This window comes from Trichosurus vulpecula, chromosome 5, assembly GCF_011100635.1.
Source record: "Trichosurus vulpecula isolate mTriVul1 chromosome 5, mTriVul1.pri, whole genome shotgun sequence".
Lineage (NCBI taxonomy): Eukaryota > Metazoa > Chordata > Mammalia > Diprotodontia > Phalangeridae > Trichosurus > Trichosurus vulpecula.
The window spans coordinates 263,647,345-263,670,984 of record NC_050577.1 but is presented as its reverse complement, the minus strand read 5'-3'; positions in this window follow the sequence as shown (position 1 = coordinate 263,670,984).

Sequence of the window (23,640 nt, the reverse complement as noted above, 5' to 3'; positions counted from 1 at the left end):
AGCCTTTGACAAAATACAATACCCATCCCTATTAAAAACACTAGAAAGCATAGGAATAAATGGAGCCTTCCTTAAAATTGTAAATAGCATATATCTAAAAGCATCAACAAGCATTATTTGTAATGCAGATTAGCTAGATGCATTCCCAATAAGATCAAGGGTGAAACAAGGATGTCTGTTATCACCCCTACTATTCAATTCGGTACTAGAAATGTTAGTTGTAGCAATAAGAGAAGAAAAAGAAATTAAAGGAATTAGAATAGTCAAAGAAGAAACTAAATTACACTTTTTGCAGATGATATGATGATTTACTTAGAGAATATTAGAGAATCAAGTAAAAAAACTACTTGAAATAATAAGCAACTTCAGCACAGTTGCAGGATATAAAATAAACCCACATAAATCCTTGGAATTCCTATACATTACTAGCAAAGCCCAACAGCAAGAGATAGAAAGAGAAATTCCATTGAAAGTTACTGTAGACACTATAAAATATTTGGAGGTCTATCTGCCAAGACAAATCCAGGGCCTATATGAACATAATTATGAAACACTTTTCAGGTGAATAAAGTCAGATCTAAATAAATGGAAAAATATCAATTGCTCATGGTTAAGCTGAGCTAATATAATAAAAATGATGATTTTACTGAAATTAATTTATTTATTCAGTGCCATACCAATTGAACTACCAATAATTATTTTAAAGAGCTGAATAAAATAATAACAAAGTTTATCTGGAAGAACAAAAGGTCTAGAATATCTGGGGAATTAATAAAAAGAAATGCTAGGGAAGGTGGCCTAGCCATACTAGATATTAAACTGTACCATAAAGCAGTAGTCATCAAAACTACCTGGTACTGGCTAAGAAACAGAGTCTAGATCAGTGGAATAGGTTAGGTTCACAAGATGGAGAACTCATCGACTACAGCAATCTACTCTTTGATAAACCCAAAGAGGCCAGCTTCTGGACTAAGATTTCACTATTTCACAAAAACTGCTGGGAAAATTGGAAAGTGGTAGGGCAGAAACTGGGCATAGACCAATGTCTTATGCCACATATCAAAATAAAGTCAAAATGGGTTCATGATTTAGGAATAAAGGCTGATACTATAAGCAGTTTGGGAGAGCAAGGAACAGTTTACCTATCAGATTTATGGAAAAGCAAAGAATTCATGACACAAAAAGAGATAGAGAGCTTTACAAAATGCAAAATAGATAAGTTTGATTATCTTAAATTGAAATGGTTTTTGTATAAAAAAAAGCCAATGCAACAAAGATTAGGAGGGAATCAGAAAATTGGGAGAAAATCTTTACAACTAGTGTCTCAGATAAAGGCCTTATCTCTAAAATATACAGAGAACTGAGTCAAATTTATAGGAATACAAATCATTCCCCAATTGAGAAATGGTCAAAGGATATGAACAGGTAGTTTTCAGAGGAAGAAATTAAAGATATCTATAGGCATATGAAAAAATGCTCTAAATCACTACTGATTAGAGAAATGCAAATCAAAACAACTCAGGTACCGCATCTCTCCTGTTAGATTGGATAAAATGACAAAACAGAAAAGTGATAAATGCCGGATCGGATTGGGAAAATTGAAACATTGTTACATTGTTGGTGGAGTGGTGAACTGATCCAGCCATTCTGGAGAACAGTTTGGAACTATGCCCAAAGGGCTATAAAAATGTTCATACCCTTTGACCCAGAAATACCACTTCTAGGGTTGTATCCGAAAGAGATCACGCAAGTGGGGAAAGCACCCATATGTACAAAAATATTTATAGCTGCTCTTTTTGTAGTAGCAAAGAATTGGAAATCAAGGGGATGGCCTTCAATTGGGGAATGGCTGAACAAGTTGTGGTATAAGAAGGTAATGGAATACTATTGTGCTGTAAGAAATGGGGATGATACATATTTCATAATAACCTGGAAAAACCTACATGATATAATGCTGAGTGAGTGGAGCAGAACCAGGAGAACATTATACACAATCACAGATATATGGATTCTGTGATGACTAACCCTAATAGACTTTGCTCTTCTCAGCAATACAATGTGCAAGGACAACTCCAGGGGACTCATGATGGAGAGAGTTATCTATATCCAGAGATGGAACTATGGAGTCTGGGTGCAGATTGAGGCACACTTTATGCTCACCTATTTTTCCCCTTTGTTTTTTTTTCTCTTTTGTTTTTTTTTTTTGGTTTTGTTTTTTCTTTCTCATGATTCATTCCATTAGTCATGACTCTTCTTTACAACTTGACTATTGTGTAGATGAGTTCAATGTGAAGTTATACATAGAAGATATACTGGATTCCATGCCATCTTGGGGAGGGAGGGTTGGGGGGGGGAGAAAATCTGGAACTCAAAATTATGTGGAACTGAGTGTTGTAAGCTAAAAATAAAAAATCTTAATAAAAAAATTTTAAAAAAGAAGCTTTACTTGTGGATATTTTCAAGCTATTGTTTTCTATGTTTTTGTCTCACGCTTCCATTAGATCTTTCTGGCTGGTGTCTTTTTGGGTTTGTTCATTTTTTCCAGCCTACTTCTTGGTTTGGGATTTTGTGTTGGTGTTGGGGGCATATATGACCAGAGCTTCTTGACCAGCTCATGAGAACCAGTTGTTAAAATTCCTGTGTGAGCTTTTACACCTTGGAACTTTGCAAATGCTATAGATTAGGGTTTAATTATTGTTTTGTTAATTTCTACTCTTAAGAAAGTGATGGAGAAAATGTTAACAATATAGATTGAATATAAAAGTATGTTAAGCACATAATTTGGGGGGTGGTGGTTTAACATTTACTAGCGCACCTCTAAACAAATGTGAAGCTCATGAAGACAGAAACAACTGAGAGGACTACAGGGCTGTACCCTAAGACCAATGGTTCCAAATCCCGACATGAGAGTTAGAGGAAAGATTTTTGTGGAAGCCACAGATATCAATAGCTTCATCAAACCAAATCTACCGGGTAGTGAGAACAAGAACTCATAAAATATTTAATGATGAGGCCTCTGAGAAAAGGGGCACTCAGGAAAGGAGACAGAACTAGAATAAAATTAAATGCAATTTCCTATAGTTGGAATTTACGTCCAGGATTGAGTTTATCACATTCTCCCTTATTTTGTTATTGTATCCCTGTTTTATATATTTTTCTAGAACATGTAGTGGTACATATTACACGAATATTGAAAATAGCCACCAATCTATAACTTCTTAAGTACATCTTAGAGAGTTGCCTGAGACTTCGAATTGGTTAAATTATTTAATTGAAATCAAATAATTCACCCATGTTCATATAGCTGGTAGAATTTCAGTCAGGAATTGAAAACAATTTATCCACTATATTATACTCGTTTTAAGAGTCCAAGAGGAAAGTAAAAACAAAAATAAAGAATACAAGACTGAAAAAGGGTCAAATATTTCCAGGGAACAGCAGTATATTTTCTCCAATAGCCCAAGCCAGGTGGATAGGAGCCTAGTTAAAAATAAACAAAAACAGGTGATAGCAGCAAGAAAAGGAAACCAGTAGGGGGCACTGGTAATCTGGGTCTTGAGGCTCACGGAAGTGAAGTGTATCCTATGGGGTTGCCTGGTTCCCTGAGCCTCATGTTACCACGCAGCCACAATATATTCAGCCACATTTAAAAAGCCAAACTGTTTCCAGATTCAAATGAATCTTGATAGCGTTCAGGATTACCTGCATAAAGATGATTTGCCATCACTGTGCACTGATTGTAAGAGAAACAAACTTTGGATGATTTCTGTAAAGGATATATCTGATGTGCCAGGAACATTATTATCCCAGACTTAGCCAGCTGCCAGCTAATTACCTTAACCACAGGTTCTAAAGTAAACACAGATGCAGAAAAACTAATTACCATGAAAAAACAAAAGGCTTGAGTCAGTTGTAGACGGCAGTTGTGTCCCTCATTTGAAGAGGGACAGTCACAAAAATTGAGTGCATCTAGTAGTGGGCAAACAAAATGGTTAGGGGTCTGGAAATTATGCCAAATGATTGAAGTAAATAGGAATGTTTAGTCCAGAAAACAGAAGATCGATGGGGGTGGGTGGGGCATGCTAAGTGATTTCTGATATTGAAAGGCTCCTATGTGAAAAAAAAAATGCTTAGTTAGACTCATTCTGTGTAAAGGGAAAGGACTAGAATAAAAGAGATTTGGAGGGAGGAGAAGGAAGGAATTCCCTGGAGGTAGATTATGCTTCGATGTAAAAGTGAGATAGACAGTCTTGTGCAGTAAGTAATGAGCTCTCCATCTCTGAAAGTACTCAGGCTTTATGTTTCACAGCAAAGAGTACTGGAGGTGGGAATTCTGAATTAGGTGGAAGTATCAGGCTAGAAGATCTCCAAGAGTTATCAAGTAAGCCCAGGTCTCTCGACTCCAAATTCAATGATCTTTGTATTACACCTTAATGAGGGCAGCTAGTAGGTGATAGAGTTGAGTAAAGATGAGAGAGGAGAGAGTATCTATAGATACGGCATATAGATACCACGGGTTGGAGAGGATAATTGCATTTTTATGTCATCTTTTATATCCATATAGCTTTAATAAATAAGGAAACTGTGAAATAGCTGTGTGTGAAAATTTTTCACTTGAATTGGAAAGCAAAACAATTTTGACTGGAGGACAATACTTTTCACTTAATTTTTCAGTCTATGAAAGTAACATACATACCTTAGCTTAGAAGGTGAAAAGAACATTGTCTAACGCTAATGACTCTCATGTTAGTTTGATCTCATTAGTATCTTCAATTTATGTTCTTCACATTTCAGAGGTATTCTTTTGAATCATTAAGATTTCACATGCAAAATACAGGAATATTTTTTTTCTGATCTAAGAAACATCAGGTGTATTGGACATGCAGGCTTCTCATTGTGGTATACTTTCTCTTACGGGATATTAAAGACCATTCTCACAAGCTCCTCAAGGAACCATGGCTGCTTCTTCATAAAGGGTAGCACTTCTAATCAAAACTAGGCCTAAGCAAAATAAAAAAAAAATGTTTGACTTTAGTGCCTTCTCACCTCAGTCCTTCAGTCAATAAACATTTTTAAGCACCTACTATGTGCCAAACATTATGCTAAACACTGGAGATAGAAAAAAGATTAAAAGAATCCCTACCCCAAGGAGCTCCTAGTATAATGGTGCCCTTTCTTCCCTCCCCACAAGTGCCCATTTTCTTCATGATGTCATTAGGTTTCCCAGGGGTATCGCTGCAGCATTTCATGCAGACTTTTCTTCCTCCAGCTGCTCATCTTCTGAACCTAAGTTTTCTAGAAGATTTTTTTGGAGGGGTGGGGGAAAGGCAGGGCAATTGGAGATAAGTGACTTGTCCAAGGTCACACAGCTAGTAAGTGTGTCAGGTGTCTGAGGCTGGATTTGAACTCAGGTCCTCCTGATTCCAGGGCTGGTGCTCCACTCATTGTGCCACCTAGCTGCCCCCTCTAGAAGATTTTAAGGTCAATATTGGCAGGAGTGTGAAATGGCAGCCAAAGCAGCCAACACATTGACCCTGTGTTCATATCAATAGAATATCTTATCAACTGTACTTCCACAGCATCTCTTACAGCTGTCCTTTTTCCCTCATTCATATAATCACTCTCCCAGATCAGGCTTTAATTAATTCTGCATCAGGCATATTGCAAGAACGTACTAATTAATCTCCCTTTTCCCACTCCCTTCACTTTCCAAACCATCCTTCACAAAACTACCAAAATAATCTTCCTAATCCACCTTTGCTGAAGAATCTTTAGAGGCTCCTTGTTGCCCTGAGTCATATTATAAACTCCCACATTCAGCAGCTCAATAAATACTGGTGTTCTCCATGCATATATCCATGTATGAAATACTATGGAAGACAAAGGAGAATATAACACTGTCCCAAACTCACATTGAGGTTACAGTCTTGGTTAGGAAAGAAGATTTAGAAGATCCTCAACCACAGTCAAGTACATAATGAAATGTTAGACAATAAGCTTAGCATCAAGTATTGAAGCAGTGAGGAAAAGGGATGGCTCAAAAGGGCCTGAATAATGGGAAAGACTTCATAAGGAAGGTAAGGGCATGGAAAAATTAAGAGGAGCACAATACAGTGACTTATAGGTTAAGAAGAAAGCATGGTAGAAAGGTGATTTTTTAATGTAGGCACAGCATGGTTTATCATGAATAAGTAAAAAAAAACCATTGAGCACATCCTATGTTTGAAAAATTTGAGATACAAATAGAAAAGAGAAAATAGTTCTCGTTCTTGAGGAGATCACTTCTTAATGGGAGAGATAACATATATAGGAAGGTTTAACTGAAAGTCAAATGGAAAAGTCCCATGGTCCTTAGGGTGCAGTAGCAAAGCAGATGATAATGTAACTTTTAAAATATGATTCCCACTGATAAAATCATATCTGCTTCTGATGCTGAACCATTTGGTAGTGCCAAGGACTTTGCTAGGAATTTTCTTTTCTGCCTCCTCAGTAAGTTGTGGTTTCCAAGGAGGCAGGGGAAGCAGCACCTTCCAAAAGTCACATTTGAAAAAAAAATCATTTCTTTCTTATATTAATAACCAATTATTAATTGATATGAAGATTTTCCCTTTTCTATGTCCTCATTCAGAAATCAACCCCTTGTAGGTTATTCAGCCAACATCTAAAAGACATTGCTGGTAGATGAGATTGCCCAATCCTCCTTTTTTTAACTCAGGTAGAACTCCACCCAAGCAGAAGACCTTACAAGGACAATCTAATCTAGGTGGAATTCTTAAACCACCTTCATTCATTGTTCAGTGACTGGGTGGAGGATAGACCCTTATATATAGATTACCAGAGGTGGTAGTAGTCTGGTTTGAGATGAGTCTCTCTTTGTCCATGAGTGATTTGATCAGTAACATACCCATGGCCTCATTAGAATGGGCCCACCTCTCATTATAATATTCATCCTCTCATTAATTATTAACTAATCAGAGTTGATTCTCACCTGTCAGGAACACTCACTCATCCAAAGGTATGTAAGCATTTTATTAACTATTCACTAGCCGTAATTAATGAAATGATTAATTGCCCAGAAATTACATCTCTTGAACTTTTTATACTTCACACATTTCCACAAAGGTTGCTTCCTAGGATGATAGCTATTGGGGCTGGGCTGGGAACAGGACTGGTTTTCTGGAGGGTGCTGTCACTTCAGAAGCTCTTGGGCTTACTTTCCCATTGATGTCAAGGTTATCATTGGTGCCAGTGGTGGTGAGGAAGGTTGCCCTGTTCTTCACAGTGATTTCCCCCCTTAGTGATAACTGTGGGACACAGAATGGAAGCAAGGCTGGTTATCTGTTGATCCCTGCTCTTCTCAGGGATCTTGAGTTTGTGGTCTAGGTCACTTTTTCCATTTGTGTCTCGAGGTAGATGGTGGTCAAGCTGGTGACAGTGGTTTAGTTCTCCTGGCATATGCTGCTTCCTATCTCTCCATCAGAGTGCCTTGCTTCTTCAGCTAGGCTGGCCTGCACAGGAAAAAGCATTGGTCTAACAGGAAGTCTGGGTTTTACCTGCAGTCCTGGCACTAGCTCTGTGTCCTTGAGTAATTCACCAACCTTCCCTGGGGCTAGACATCCTTGCCTGGAAAACAGAGATAATGAGACCTATTTTATTTTTATTTATTTATTTCATTATTTGTTTTATTTATATTTACATTATAGGGTTGTGGTAAGGAGTGAACGAAAAAATACATAAGAAAACACTTTGAAAAAGTGCAAAAAATTAAACAAATATGAGGCTCTTTGAGGGAGATCATGTGGCATGGTGGACTGAATTTGGCATCAGCTCAGATCCTGACTCAGCATATCACTCAATACTTAAGTGACCTGGGACAAGTCACTATCAATCTTTGGGCCTCAGTTTCTTCACTTGTAAAATAAGGTATTTGGACTAGATGATCCCTTAGGTGCTTTCTGGCCCTCAATCTATGTCATTCTCAATATGAGAAATAAAGGAGAAAAGATACAATTATTAAGAGAGTGGGGGTGACTTAGGAAAAGGAGATCATTTGTTTCCTTTGTCCTTACAGCAGTAATTTTCAATGTGGTATTTTTTTTCCCAAGGTAGGTTTTCTTTAGAAGTGCTTATTGTGTTTAGACTTGGGCCTCATAAATGAATAAAGGCATTAGTCATCACTAATAACAAAACAACGGCAACAGCTAACATTTATAAAGTACTTTAATGTTTGTGAAGCACTTTACAAATATGATCTTGATTTCTCCTCATAGCAACACTGGGAGGCAGATGCTATCATTATCCCCAAATAGCAACCATCGCAACTGAAATCCAATGAAAAGTTAGATAGAGATTCAAAATTATACTCAAACTTGTACAGAAACACAGGAATTTGTTCAGTTACAAAAAAAAAATAAACTTCACCACTTCTTGGGAGCTTATGCTCAGTAGGGAATGATACATGGTGCCACACATGTGAAGACAAGAACAATGTACAAAAATAAACATGTGTATCATTACTCTAGATACCCTTATATTTCATTCACAGAAAATATACTTAGAAATCAAAATGGTTGAAAATGGCAACTGAATGCTGGTGAAAATCTCTGTGAAATTCTTATGGCAATAACCAAGCATGGCATTCACACTGATCTTAAATGGACATGTGACCCCATGATTATATCTATATCTCTATGTAATATTTTCTTATATATTCATTATTGTATTATAGTACATTACATATCACACATGTTATATTTTATTGTTATATAATCTTACATGGGTCTATATATATGTGTGTGTGTATATATATATATATATATATACACATATATATACATATACATATATATATGTAGGTGTGTGTGAATACATACACATTTATGCTTTGTGATTCTACCAAAATAACTTTGTTATTAATGTACACTGCATATTCATAATCTCATGATGGTCAAAGCATAATAAAACTTGTTTTATTTTTTTTTTCCAATTGGGAAACTCTAGAAAAGAAAATGGCATTTTTGGTTTTCCACTAAAGAACAAGTCATATAGACTTAGAATTCCCTAATGAATCTCTTGGGTGACTCTCCTAAGAATTTAAGCAAACACGGATCTTAATCAGAATCAGGGCTTAATTATATTATTTGGTATTTATGAGTTTTACAGTGGTATTATGGGGGATAACAAATTGCAATTCAAAAATCCAGGTTGAAATAAAGATGCATCCTGTACATTTCATTGAGGATTTTATCAAACAGACACTGATCTTTTTTCCTGACCTGGAATTCCCCCAAAAGACAAAGACAGAAAAGAATAGAAGTCCTACTTTTCACTACTGTTCTGATATTTTATTAAATACCTGCCCTTAGCCTCCTTACAACTTTGAAATGCCTTGTCTAACACACACTATTCAAATAACCATTTTCTAAAAAGAACCATGAAATCATTTTAAACTTAAATTCTCTATCCCTTATGACACTTAAATCCTCTGGAATGATTAAAGAGAGGGACCGGAGTCAAGTGATACAGACAAAATGGGAGCTATGGACTCTAGTCCTAGCCACTGTGTGATCTTGAACAAGTCATTTAACCTCTTCAGGATTTGGTTTCCTGATCTATATAATGAAGCTATTTGACTTAAAGACCTCTAAGGTCCCTTTCAGCTCTAAGAAAATCCAAAAGAAAATTTATTATGAAGTTCTACTCATATGAATCTATTCAACATTAGCATGTAAACATGACCCCTATATTGAAGGAGCTGGCATGCTCTGTTGACTTGATAAGTTATTTAAGACAGGAGTGAAAGAGGAATTAGCAAAAGTAAAACTTGAAAGTAAAAGAGACATTTGTGGTCCTTGTTCTTTTAATTAGTATTCTTGAAACATTTTTGAGAGGATAAACCTCAAAGTGTCCAGTCTCTCATTCATGCACAGGGGATTTGTTCACATAATTCCTATTAGGCAGGTAAATCCTCTGTGCATCTGAGATAGGACAGTCTTCCAAACATCATCTTATTAACTAGTGTGTGCCTTGGTAGACACTCACCTTGTTCTTGTGGGAAATATATTTTCATTGCAGCTAGAATTTATATGCCATCTTTAAATTATTTTGTTTAGGTGATGCCCAATCTCTTCCTTAGAGGGAAGATTGTTAAAATGTGAGTTTGAACTAACTGGAAAAAATAATTCAGTGCTACTAATAATAGCTAGCACATATTATTTATATATCATACAATATTTATGCATGTTAGAGCTAGCATATATTTATATATTAAATGTGTCATATAATATAAAAATTAAATATAATTTATAATAATTTTATTATATGATAATATATTATATAATAATATAGTAAATGTAAATATATAAAAATTAAATATATATTATACTATATATATATAAAGTTAAACCTCACATTTTATAAAATATTTTACAAATATTAACTCACTTTATCCTAACAAAGACTCTGGGTAGTAGGTGCTATTATTATACTTATTTTGCAGAAAAGGAAATTGAAACAGACAGACATTAACCCAGCTAGCTCACCCAGGCTCACCCAGCTAGAAAGTAGCTGAAGTGATATTTGAACTCGGTTCTTCTCGACTCTGGGTCTAGCTTAACCAACTTTCCAGTTAGTTGCCATTTATTAATACATTATCTATTATCTATCTATATATTTATAAATATTTATTTACATATATTTAGATTGTATATGTAATCATATATTAAATGATAAAAAGAAAAATGTTTGCTAAATGAATTTTCTCAGACTTGAATCAGAGATATTTATGTATGAAGAGAAGTACTTTGGGCAATCAGACAGAATGAAAGGTGTAGCCTACTTTTGTGTTTGTAGAATCTGCCAGTTGTAATAGTTGAGTCCCATCAAAATAGGATCTATAGCTGAGATGGGCCTTAGGGGTAATTTAGTTCATTTCTCTCATTTTACAGAAAAAAAAGGAGGATGAGATGCAGAAAGGAGGGCCTTTCCCAAGATGTCTCTAGTCTGAGTAGGATTGCCCATAGGGGTTATAAGGATCTAATTCCTGTAATGCTATGTATACTCATAGGGTAAATTTATAGGCAATGAGGTGAGGCAGTGGATAGGGCAGAGGACCTAGAGTCAGGAAGACCTGAATTTGAATCTCAACTCAGGCACTTACTAGTTGAGTGACCTTGAGTAAGTCAGTTAGCCTCTATCAGCATCAGTTTCCTTGTCTGTAAAATGGGGATCATAATAGCACTGCCTCTCAAGCTTATTGTGAGGTTAAAATGAGATAATACTTTGTAAAGCAACCTGCAAAACCTTAAAGTTCCATGGGAATGTTAGCTAGCTATCATCATCATCATCATTATCGTCATCATTGTCATCATCATTGTTGCATACAAGGGACTGGACTGAAGGCGGACGGTCAGAAGATAGAGCACAAATGTTTTGGGTCTAGAAGTTAACAGAATGTGAAGTCACTTAAATTGCCTTTTGGAGGGAAATTGTGCAGTAGTCCATTATCCTGACCTTCTCCTTGAAACACAGGCCCATCTTGTATAAAAAAAAAAGGAGCTAATTGAGAACCCAGGGGGTGATGAGCATTTATCAACATGGAGAAATTCAAGTAAATGGTAAGGCAGAAGGGAGCATTTTAGTTAAATCCATAAGAAGGATCTGCTTTGGTGAGGGTGGGGGAAGGGGAGTGCCTTGTTCTCAATCTCCCTCTCAGCTTGGTCAGAAGAGGACCTTGTGAGCTTTGAAGAATTTGGGGCTTCCTACCTTCCATCAACCTCCTAGTAATAACCTTGAAGCAGCTTATGGAAGTATCTTCATCGAGAACCAAGGACAGACTGAGATGAGGAAAGTAGGTCTAATGTCCTAAAAAGTAACCATCAAAAATATCCACCATATCCAAGGGAAATAAACATGTTCAGAATTCCAGCCAAAAGACTTCCAGGATTGTGAGGTGTCTCTTGCCACATGTCCTCTCTAAACTTGAGTCAGCTTTCTCCTGGATCTTGTATGTACCTGTAGGAGAGTGTGTTACAGACTTTTGAAGGGATGTTCTATACCAACAATTCTCAATCTCCGTATTACCTTTCTCAAAAGTTAATTAAACATGTCTAACTGATATCAACTGATAATCATGGTGGGGAGCATACTGCTCTGGGCTTGGCACTAGAAAGATATTTCCCCCTCCTCTCCCAAAGCCCCAGGGCTACCCCTAGACTCAGAAATAACTGAGCTCTGGGCAGCTGACCTGCCAGTGCAACAAGGAGTTGGGAGAATAGCTCCAGAGTCTGTCTGTATGGACTACAGTTGGATTTAATGAGATTGGGGTTTTGGTAACTGAGCAGTTTGCCTGGGTAACACATTACTGCATGCTGTTCTCTTCTGCAGTTCTGATGAAGTTACTTTTATTTACAGTGTTTCAGAAAATCCAAGACTGTCCGATTGCATTGGTTTACTTAATCTAAAATCATTTAATCTAAGAATATTTAATACTGGGACCAGGACCACAACTTTGTTTTACAGCTTCCAGGCATTGTAAATTTCAGCTCATTTTAAGCCCTAACCTAATCTGCTAATGTTATTTGAAATATTATGTACACTAGTTCATTGCTGCTTGGAAGAGTTAATTTCCCTGACGATCTGCCTCTGCAGGTTCCATTTTCACACCAGCACAAGAGTAAGTTAAAAAGCTTCGTGGCTGGCATCACTAATGTGGATGCATATGGGAAAGAAAGAGCACAAGCTCTTCCTGGCTCTCACTGTGTCTAAAATGCATAGTCACCTATTTTAATAGTCTTAATAAATACATTTTTAAACGACACCAAGTATCTTCCCTATCCAGATTTGGAAACCCAGAATGCTCCAGTAAGTCTAGGAGACATCAAAGACCGAAAAGAAGTTCATTGCTTGCAACAGGTAGAGATCTAAGGCAAGGGAGAATTTGGTGCTGCTGAATATGAGATCAAATGCTCTTGCTTTTCCTCTCACCCTTTGGGGTCGGATACCTGATAAATAATTCACAGACTGCAGTACAAAGTCGTTTGCATACTGACAAGATTAAAAAGAATGCTTTGTCTGGGTTAAATATACAATCTGAAACCTTCCTTTAAAATGTCAAGAAGGTAATTAATTTAAGATGGTTTGCCGAGTGGTATCCTGACCTGTCAGAAGAAATTTCATTACCTGAGGGTGAAGGGGATGTTGCATTTATCTTTTCCCAGTTTCTCCTCTCCTCTCCTCAGCACATTTCTCTCTCCATACTTCATCAGCTCCCATGGGTTTAATTATTATCCCTCTGTAGATGATCCTCCAGAAGGATACTAGCCCTAATCTTTCTCCTGGCTTCCACTCCTGAATCAAGGCCCCTTCTCAGACATTGGCTGGCTGTATGACTTTGGGGAAGTCACTTAACCTCTCCTATGCTTCACATTATCACCTGTTAAACGAGAAGATTAGACTAAATGGTGTCTAAGGTTGCCCTTCCAGCTTAAAATCTATGATTTTATGATCTCAGACTATTCATTAGACATTTCAAACTGGATGTCCTGGAGACACTTTAAACTTAACGTGACCAAAAGCAGAACTCATTTTTTTTAACCCCCAATTCATCCACTCCTCTTTTAAACTTCTCTATTTCTGTTGAAAGGGAAACTAAGGTGGTACAGGGATAGAGTGCTGAGTGGCTTGGACTCAGAAAGAATTATCTTCATGAGTTCAAATCCAGCCTCAGACACTTACTAGCTGGGTAGCTCTGGGCAAGTTGCTTAACCCTGCTTGCCTCACTTTCTTTATCTGTAAAATAAGCTAGAGAAGGAAATGGTGAAATGGCAAATCACTCCAGTATTCTTGCCAAGAAATTCCCAAATGGGGTCACTAAGAGTCAGACACGACCGAACAATAAGAAATTTCTGTTGAAAGCACCCCCTACATGCCATCCTTGACGCCTTGCTTTTATGTTCCCCATGTTCATTAAGTTGCCAAATCTTGTAATTTCTAATAAAGCATTTCTCAAATTCATTTTCACTCTCCACTCAACATAGTCACCAGCTTAGTTCCATCTCTCATCACCCTTTGCTTGGACTCTTGCCATAGTCAAATAGTCAAATATTGCCTATTTGGTCTTCCTGCCTTGTCTTTCCTCTTTCCACTTTCTGCATAGCTACAGTGTAGGTGCTTAATAAATGCTTATTAATGAATTGAGTCTCTTTTTTCTTGCTCTCTCTCCCCTCTTTACTGTCCCTCTCCTTCTTCCTCTTTCTCTCTGTTTCTCTCTGTCTCTGTTTCTCTGTCCGTGGTTTGATCTTTGTCTATCTCTGTTTCTTTATCTCCTTTCTTCCCTCCTTCTCTTTTGTCCCACTCATATACCTTCCTCTTCCTCTCTGTCGTTGTCTTTCTCTGGCTCTTCTTCCTTCCTTCCTTCCTTCTCTCTCCACTCTTTCATGTTCGTCTTCCTCTCTCTGTCACTGTCTGTCTCTTTCCCCTCCCCCTCCAGCCCTTTCTTCTCTTTCTTTCTCCCTTCCTTTTTCTCTCTTCTGCTTCTCCTTTATAGGCTTGTTTTCCTGAGCCTTTTAATTTTAAGTGAAAATTAAGACAGGAATATTTCCTAGTGAATTTTATGTAGATTGCCAAACAGCCTGTAAATCACCATTGAATGGGGAATGGAGTACAAGCCAGACCTTTTGACTCAAATGGAAGATGAGCATTTTCCACGGAGCGTAGTCTCCACCCCCTAAACATTCAGACAAGCATGTTGAGTAGCAGCGGGAAATGCATAAATTCAACAGCATGAAGATTCGCTTTTGGCCCTAGCAAAACATCCTGTCCCACACGGGCCCAGTCATAGGCATTCTTATGAATGAATGCTTAAGTGCATGACAGTTGGTGGGGTTTTTACATCTGCTCTTTAAGACAAGTTACTGGAGTCAAATTTTATTAGCGCTGGTGTCCCCTCAGCTACACCCTGCAGGCACAAGAGAGAGATTACACAATGCCACACCATAGAGAAGACTAATCTTAAATCTGTGTGATACCCATCTACTCTCCTCATACCAATAACAAAACCAGTCTAAAAAGAAAAATGCTATTTACTAGAATCATGTTGAGATTCCTTCTCCTTCCCCTCTCCCAGGATTTGGATTTTAATTCTCTGAATTCTGAACTTGACAAACATCAAAAATAGCTAGCATTTATATAGTGATGTAAGGTTTACAAAGTAGTTATTTTAAAAAACTAAACCCAACATTTTATAGTTCAGGAAACTGAGGCAAACTGAGGTTAAATGACTTACCCAGGGTCACACAGCTAATAAGTATCTGACACTGATTTGAATTCAGGTGTTCCTGACTTAAGGTCTGATATTCTATCCACTGTTCCATTTTAATTGCCTCTAACAAAAACAAATATTTCCATATATAAAGCTTTATAAGAGAGGACCATATACGGAACAACATATCTCTATTATATATAACTAATGAAAAATACACACATACATACAGCATACATATATGATGATACATATATGATGAGGGCACCAAAATCTTCCCAGTCACTCAGATTTGCAAGCTGGTATGATCCTTGACTTCTCACTTACCCTCCATATTCATTCAGTTGTCAAATGGTATTTCTATATTCAGAATGTGAATGAATATAGCTATCATTGTAATTAAGGTCCTCATCACCTCCCTACTGGGACATGCACACATGTATATATGTACATACACTCAGTGTGTATATGTACACACACATGTGTATATGTGTACACGTATGTGTGTTTGTATGCATGCATGTGTGCATATATGTATATGTACATGTGTATATCTATATCTATCTACGTATCTATCAAATTCACATCAATTCCAAAGTTAGTCTGCTTATCTTTCTCATTTCAATCTTCTTTTTAGAGCCTTCTGTGAATTTTAACAATGCTTATTGATATGTTTTTCTTTCCTTTTTTGTACCATTATAACTATTACTCTTCACCCCTCCCCCCACCGCCATCAAAAAAAGCTCTTCCTTGTAATGAAGAAGCATTGCCAAGTAAAATATAACTGTATATTGGTCAAACCTAGAAATACGTGTCTCATTTTGTACCTCTAGTCCACCATTTTTGTCAAAAGGAGGGAAATATGCCTCATCCCAGGTCTTTTGGAATTGTGATTTGTCGTCGAATTTCTCAGAGTTCTCAGGTCTTTTAAATTTGTATTTCTTTATAATGTTGTCATTGTATAAGTTATTCTCCTGGTTCTACTTAATTTGCTGCATCAATTCAAAAAATATTTCCAGGTTCCCTGAAGGAACTTATAATCTAATGGGGAAGACAGCAAATAACCAAATAGGTAAATATAAGACATTCAGAGTAGATGGAAGTGATCCTTAGAGGATCACTGTGGGGAACCAAAAGCAGATGATGAAAGTTGAGCAAAGTATTGAAGGAAGAGAGAGATAGATCATGGTTGACCTAGGGGAGTGATAGCACACAAAGACAGGCGATGAAGTCTTATGCTCAAGGAACAGTAAGTAGGTCAGTCTGGTTTGATCCTTGCATGTGAAAATTGTGTAAGAGCACTGTAATTTTAGGATGGGGACAGATTGTGAAGAGATTTAAATGCTTAACCAATTACTTTCTATTTGATCCTAGAGATACTAGGGAGCCACTGGTGTTTATTGAGTCGGGGAGTGACTATATAATGTAGGAAAATCACTTTGGCAGCTGTGAAAGATGCACTGGAGGGGGAAGATTGGAAGCAGGGATAACAATTAGAAGGCTGTCTCAGTAGTTCTAGGGCAGGGGGGTGGCACAGTGGCACAGAGGACCAGGCCTAGGGGCAGGAAGGCCTAGGTTCAAATCCAGCCTTAGACACTTATTAGTTGTTTGATCCTGGCAAACCACTTAACCCTATTTCTTATCTGTAAAATGAATTGAAGAAGGAAATGACAAACCATTCTAGTATCTTTGCCAAGAAAATCCCAAATGGGGTCACAAAAACATGACTGAAATGACCCAACTACAACAACTCAATAGCCCAGTAGGGAGGTGATGAGGACCTTAATTACAATGATAGCTATAGTCATTCGTATTCTGAATGTAGAAATACCATTTGACAACTGAATGAATGTGGAGGGTAAGTGAGAAGTCAAGGATCATACCAGCTTGCAAATCTGAGTGACTGGGAAGATTTTGGTGCCCTCATCAGTAATAGGGAAATTTGGAGGAAGGGAGAGTGGAGGTGAGCTGAGGGGAGAAGATGAAGGTACTCAGTGAGGATGGTTTTTGAAGTCTGAAGGTCAGAATCAGAACTAAATGGATAGGAGTGAAAGGTGACTTGGACCCCTCCATAAAAAATGGAGGCTCCAGGAGAAACTCACCAATGAGAGAAGGGGCCGGCTTTAACATTTCAGATTGAGAAGGCTACAGATATTGGATAGTCCAGGATGAAGAAGCCCAAATTGCTGAGGTCATTTTCAGGATAAAACAGTAGTTTTGAAGTCCTAAATTCTGGATGAGAACTTGGAGGTGAATGAAGACTGGCCTTCTAGTCTTTATTTCCTTTTAGTTTCACTTCCAAATTATCACATGTTTATTAAACATATCTACCATTATAACCTGATAACACCTAAAAGTCAGTATGTCCCAAACTGAGCTCATCTTCTTTTCCCCCAAATCTTTTTATAAAGAATTTGGCATAGTCCCTGGCTAGTAGCTGCTTAATAAATACTTCTTCCCTCTCCCTTCCCTAACTTTTCTATTTCTGTTGAGGTTAATATAATTATCCTTGTCATCAGGCTTCTAAATTACTAGGCCATCCTTGTCTGTAATCTCATTATGAGTCAGCAGTGTGCGGTGTCAACCCAAAATATCTAATGTGATTTTTAGGTCCATTAACAGAGGTGTAGCTTTCAGGAATAAGGAAGTTTTCGTTCTTCTTCACTCTACTCTGGTCAAGCCATGTCTCAAGTATTATTTTCAGTTTGGGGCACTACAATCTAATAAAAATACAGCTAAGTTAATGAGCATTTTTAGGAAGTTATCATAATGAGTCTTCTTATGAAGATTGGTTGAAGGAATCTGTCATGTTTAGCTTAGAGAAGGGAAGACTCAGGAGAACATGAGAGGCAGTCTTCAATTATTTGTGGAAGATACATTAGACTTGTTCTATTTGGCCCCAAAAGCACTAATTCGAAATTGAAAATTTAGGATTAATGTTGGGAAAAACTTCTTAATAATTAGAGATACCTCAGAATACAATGGGTTGCCTTGGGTCTTAGACCTTGGGTGTGGCCTTTTGGCTGAGTCCAAGTTTTACAAAACAAATCCTTTTATTTTCTACAATATTTTTTGGATCTCCTTTAGCAAGTCATTGACTCATTTTTCATGATTTTCTTGTATCACCCTCATTTTTTCCCCAATTTTTCCTCTACTTCTCTTACTTGATTTTCAAAATCTTTTTTGAGCTCTTCCATGGCCTGAGACCAGTTCATATTTTTCTTGGAGGCTTTGGATGCATGAGCTTTGATGTTTTTGTCTCCTTTGTTGTATGTTTTGATCTTCTTTGTCACCAAAGTAATATTTTATAGTTGAAGTTTTTTTACACTGCCTGCTCATTTTTCTAGCCTTAGTCAAGGTGTGGCTCTGCTTCCAGAGTGGAGAGTGCTCTGTCCCAAGCTCCAGGGGTTTTGCACTGGTGTTTTCAGAGATAATTCTAGGCACCTGTAAATTTTCAGTTCTTCTGAGGTGGTATTATCCAAGGAGAGGTGTTTACTCCTCTCCTGGCCTGTGCTGCAGTCTGTGAGTGACCTCAAGCACTCTTCTCCGCCCTGAAACTGCAAGGAGGATTCCCTCTCCACAGACACCACAAACTCTGCCACACCAGCACTCCTCCTCACCCCAGGACCACCACCCAGTATTGCAAACCAGATACAAGCAGGGAAAATCAAGAGAATCCTGCCTCATGCCAGCAAAGAGATCTGTGCAGTCGTGCTGTGATCAGCCACTTGATCCCCTGACTATCTGTGGGCTTGGAGATCCAGAAGCAGCCACTGCCACTGTCGCTGCTGCAGTGCTGCTGCTGCTGCCCTGCCACCCTGGGACTGGGGCTGGACTTCACTCTTCTCTTACTCAGAGTTTTCCCACTGACCTTTTATGATGTCTTTGTTGTTTGTGGGTTGAGAAGTCTAACAAATCATTTTATTAAGGGAATTTGTTATGTAAAGTTTAGATTCAGTCAAAGGGCTGCAGTTGAGGATGTAGAGGGCCACAATGTGGCCTTGAGGCTGTATGTTCCCCATCCCTGCCTTCAGAGGTAGCAGTTTCGCCTAGCTGGAGCTCTTCAGGCAGAGGACAGATGACCCCTTATGAGTGTCCTGTAGTAAAATTTTCTTTCCACTATGGATTGGACTCAATGACTGAGGTCCCTTTCAACTTTAAAACTGCATAGTTCTGTGACTTTGAATGTTTATTTCTCACACTCAATTGCTTTTACTTTGGCAATTTTTGTTGCACATTTCACTTTTTTTCATTTATGCTGTAAGCACCTTAATTTAGGCTTTCATTTCTACTTGCTTATGTACTCTTAGAATAGCCTCCTAATTTTTCTGCCTTGCCTCTATCCTCTTCCCTCTCCAACATCATATGGTTACCAAAATGACCTTCCTAGGTACTTCTCTGACAATATCACTACCCTGCCCAAAAATCTTTAGTGGCTTTCCTTTGCCTATCATACATATTCTTTTTGCCTGACATTAAAACCCTCAGTATGCAGGCTCACAAATACCCTTTTCAGCCTTATTTCATTCTGTTCCCTTTAATGTACTCCATCTTCCCAACAATCTGGAGTACTATCTATTTTTCCCCATCTGTGTTGGTAAGCAAAAATGGGCTCCTTAGCACTTAGTTCAACAAGTGCCCTTGAATAGTTTGGCTTTTGTTCCCTTTGAGTAATTCATTGAGCCTTACTAGGTGCTAAGCCCCAGGCCCAAACCCCTATTAGGTGTAAAACCTTAGTGGGTGTGGATTGACAACTAAGGGGGAGCCCAAGGTGGGGCTAACTCCAGGGAGGGCCTAGTTTACATGTCTGGGAGAGCAGAGGCTTTTAGACCACGTGGGTTTAAGTCCGCCTCTTCATGACGATTCTAGGTCACGTGGGTGAGTCACATGTGTGACTCACCCCTGACGCTGAAAAAGATATAAAAACCAAGGGTTGGCTGTTTGTTCTTTGGAGCTCCCCTCTACAGCAGTGGTGGTGTGTGACTCTGGGCCAGCCCTTGTTCTGAGCTCCCAGGCTGAACCTAGATGTTGGTAACTATGAATTGTATTGGGTCTGTCTGTTGATATTTGTAATTTGTATTTTGTTCTGAAGTTCAGGGTGCTGGCTTTTTCCCCTGAACTAAGTGAATGCTGTCTGTATGCTGGATTAAAGTAAACCTGTCAACCCCTTCACCTTGCTTTCCTTATTAAGGCAGATCAAAAGAATCTGTGCTGTTGGTAGCTTTCTGGATGCTGGCTGTGGGTGGATCTTACACCCCCACAGAAGCTGCTAAGCTGGATTGTTGAAACACCATTCTGTCCCTCCTTCCACCTTGTAATTCTACAGACTATTTGTCATGCCTGGAATACACTCTTTCCACATCTCCTCATCTATTTAATTCCCTTTCTTTATTCAAGGCCCTGTTTATTTAACATCTCCTCCATTAAGTTTTACTTAATCTCAGCTGAAATTAATCTCTCTTTTTTGCAGCAATCTATCTAGATCAGTTTTTTACCTTTTTATATTCTTAGCTTCACCAAATTAATTTTGTATCTGTTTTATTCCTGCCCCCCTTTATATTGGCAGCTCCTTAAGTGAAGAATCTGTATTCTTTCGTATCTTTTTATTCCTCAGTGACTAACGCATCACTTGTACATGTTTGGCACATAATGCCAGCTTAATGAATTTAATAAAAGTTTGTTGGATTTGTTGTTGGTTCTATTTGATTTCAGAGGAGAACAAAAACAAACAAAAAATGGTTTTGCCTGCTGGTTTTTCTTCCGATTTTTTCAATACCTGAGATTAAGAGGAAGATCAAAGAAGGGACATGTTTGCTGCTTAGGGGCACAGGAGTGATAACATAGAATGATGGGGAGATGACAGAACAACTCAGCTATTATTTTGTTTCATTAAATAAAATTTTATTCTTTATATTTATTCTGTCAAGAAGAATGGTCATTTGATTAGGCTGATAGAGCAAAATTTGTTAATAGATAATTTAAACCTAAAATGAGCCAATGGTAAGAAAGAATGTAGGCATCATATATAAGTTCAAATTACCAGTCTTGGACAATTTATAATCCAGGGTACTAGAAGAATTTTGGATATAATTACTGAGCCACTCTCAATGATCTTTGAAAAATCCTTGCAAATGCAAAAGATGCTACAGAAAGATGGAAGGAAGATGAATAAATGTCATCTAGATTTTTTTAAGAGGAAGAAGGCAGATTCAAGCAGTCAGTGAACAAGACATTTCTTTCATTTAGGGATTGTGATAGATTCTGAGCACACAAAGAAAAAAAAATCCGAGCAACAGCTCTTTCCCTATAAGTTTACAGTTTATTGGGAGAAACTTTCACGCATATAAACAATTACAAAATGTGAACAGAGTAAATACAAAGAAATTTCTGGGAGAGGTAGTAATTCCTGGAAATGGGTATCAGGTAAGGCCTTATATTGAAGGTCTTACTTGTGCTGAGCTTTCAAAGGAAGTTAAAAAATCTATGGAGCAGAGGCATTGAAGGAGAGCATTCCAGGCATGGAATATAGCCTATACAAAAGCATGGAGATGGGAGATGAAATGTTATAGATGGACAACAGCAAGTAGCCTACTTTGGATGGAGCATAGGATGTAAGCAGGGAATAACTTGTAATAAGTTCATAAAGGCAGATTGCCTGCCCCAAGTATCTTCTCCAATCTATCCTCCATTCAGCCACTAAAGTGATTTTCCTAAAATTCAGGTCCAAACATGTCATCCTCTACTCAACAAATTCCAATGGCTTCCTATTATCTCCAGGATCAAATTTAAAAAACTATTTTTATATAACCCTTCATACCTGACCCCCTTCTACCTGTCTAGTCTTCTTGCAACTTACTCCCTGACACTTACTCCTCAGTTTAGTGACACTGGCCTTCTGACTGTTCCAGTAACAAGACACTCCATTTTTCAGTTCTGGGCATCTTCTCTGGCTAATCCTCCACTCTTTCTCCTCCTCTGTGACTACTGATCTCCCTGGTTTCCTCTAAGTCCCAGATAAAATCTCACCTTCTACAGGAAGCCTTCCCCAACCCCTTTTAATTCCAGTGCCTTCCCTCTGTTAATTATTCTCTAATTATCCTATATATGGCTTGCTTTGTATTTACTTATTTGTGTATAGTTTCCCCCATTAGATTGTAAGCTCCTTGAAGGGACTGTCTTTTGCTTCTTTTTGTATCTCTAGGGCTTGGCACTGGGCTTGGTATGTAGTAGGCACTTGATAAATATTGTTTGAATTCAGATAATGAAGGATTTTAAAAGCCAAACTGAAGAGTTATTTTATCATGGAGGTAAAAGGGAGCCTCTGGAGCTTTCTGAGCAGACCATGTACTTTGGGAAGATCAATTTAGCAGCTGCCTAGAGGATATAGAGCCTCAAGGAGGCTCTTCTAGTGGTCCAGGTAAGAGGTGCTGAAGATTTGAACTAGGGTGGCATCTCTGTGAATGGAGAAAAGGAGATGAATGTAGGAGATGTGAAAATATAATTGACTAGACTTAGTAGCTTTTTGGATGGAAAGGATGAGGAAAATAAAGAAATCATTTGATTTTTGAGGCAGTGAGGTGGTGCAGTGGGTTTCCCCTTGCAACCAACAATTAAAAAAAAAAAACAATTCAGCAAAATCATTCAGGAACTTTATTTCTGATAGCATGTTTAACCTTCCACCAGAGTTCTGCTTCTGAACTAGTTCTCTACTCAACCTTTCTTCCATGAACTTTTTTTTAAGCCTTTCCCTCAAGTCCCCAGGTTCTCAGTTTCTCTTCTCACTCTTTAGTCCTTCTCCCTTCTTCCTCTGCACAGGTCATCCTTGAGGCTAGGCTTTACTTACTTCACTCCTCCCCAAATAAATGGAGGTGGGGAAGAGGATTGCTCCTAAATTCATTTTAAATCCACTTTTCCCCAGGAATAGAGGTTCTCCACCCTACCCCACCCTTAAGTTGTCCTTTCCCCCCCACCTTATTTAGATGTTGTTGTTTGTCTTTTGTTCTAAGAGGACAATGACAAGAGGGAAGTGACACCATGACATGCAAGTGAATTGGATTTAAGTGAGTGCAAAGCCAGCAGCCTCACTTTCTCCTCAGGAGACCTCTTATACAGATACGGGTTATTCAGCCTTAGTCACAGCTAGAGTGAGGGATGGAATTAGCTAAAACATGATACATAAATCTATGAGGTTTGTGTATACTGAGATAAGGTATGGGGATATTGATTGGAAGCTCTAAGAATTTAAGTTCCCCGATGTAATTTCATGGGTTTTAAAATCTTGTGTCAAGTTTATGTTGACTTGCATTCCACTTTAGTGTCTATATGTCTAGTAATTAATTTTTAACGTTTGAGGATCCAAAAAGTTTGCAGAAAACTATGGT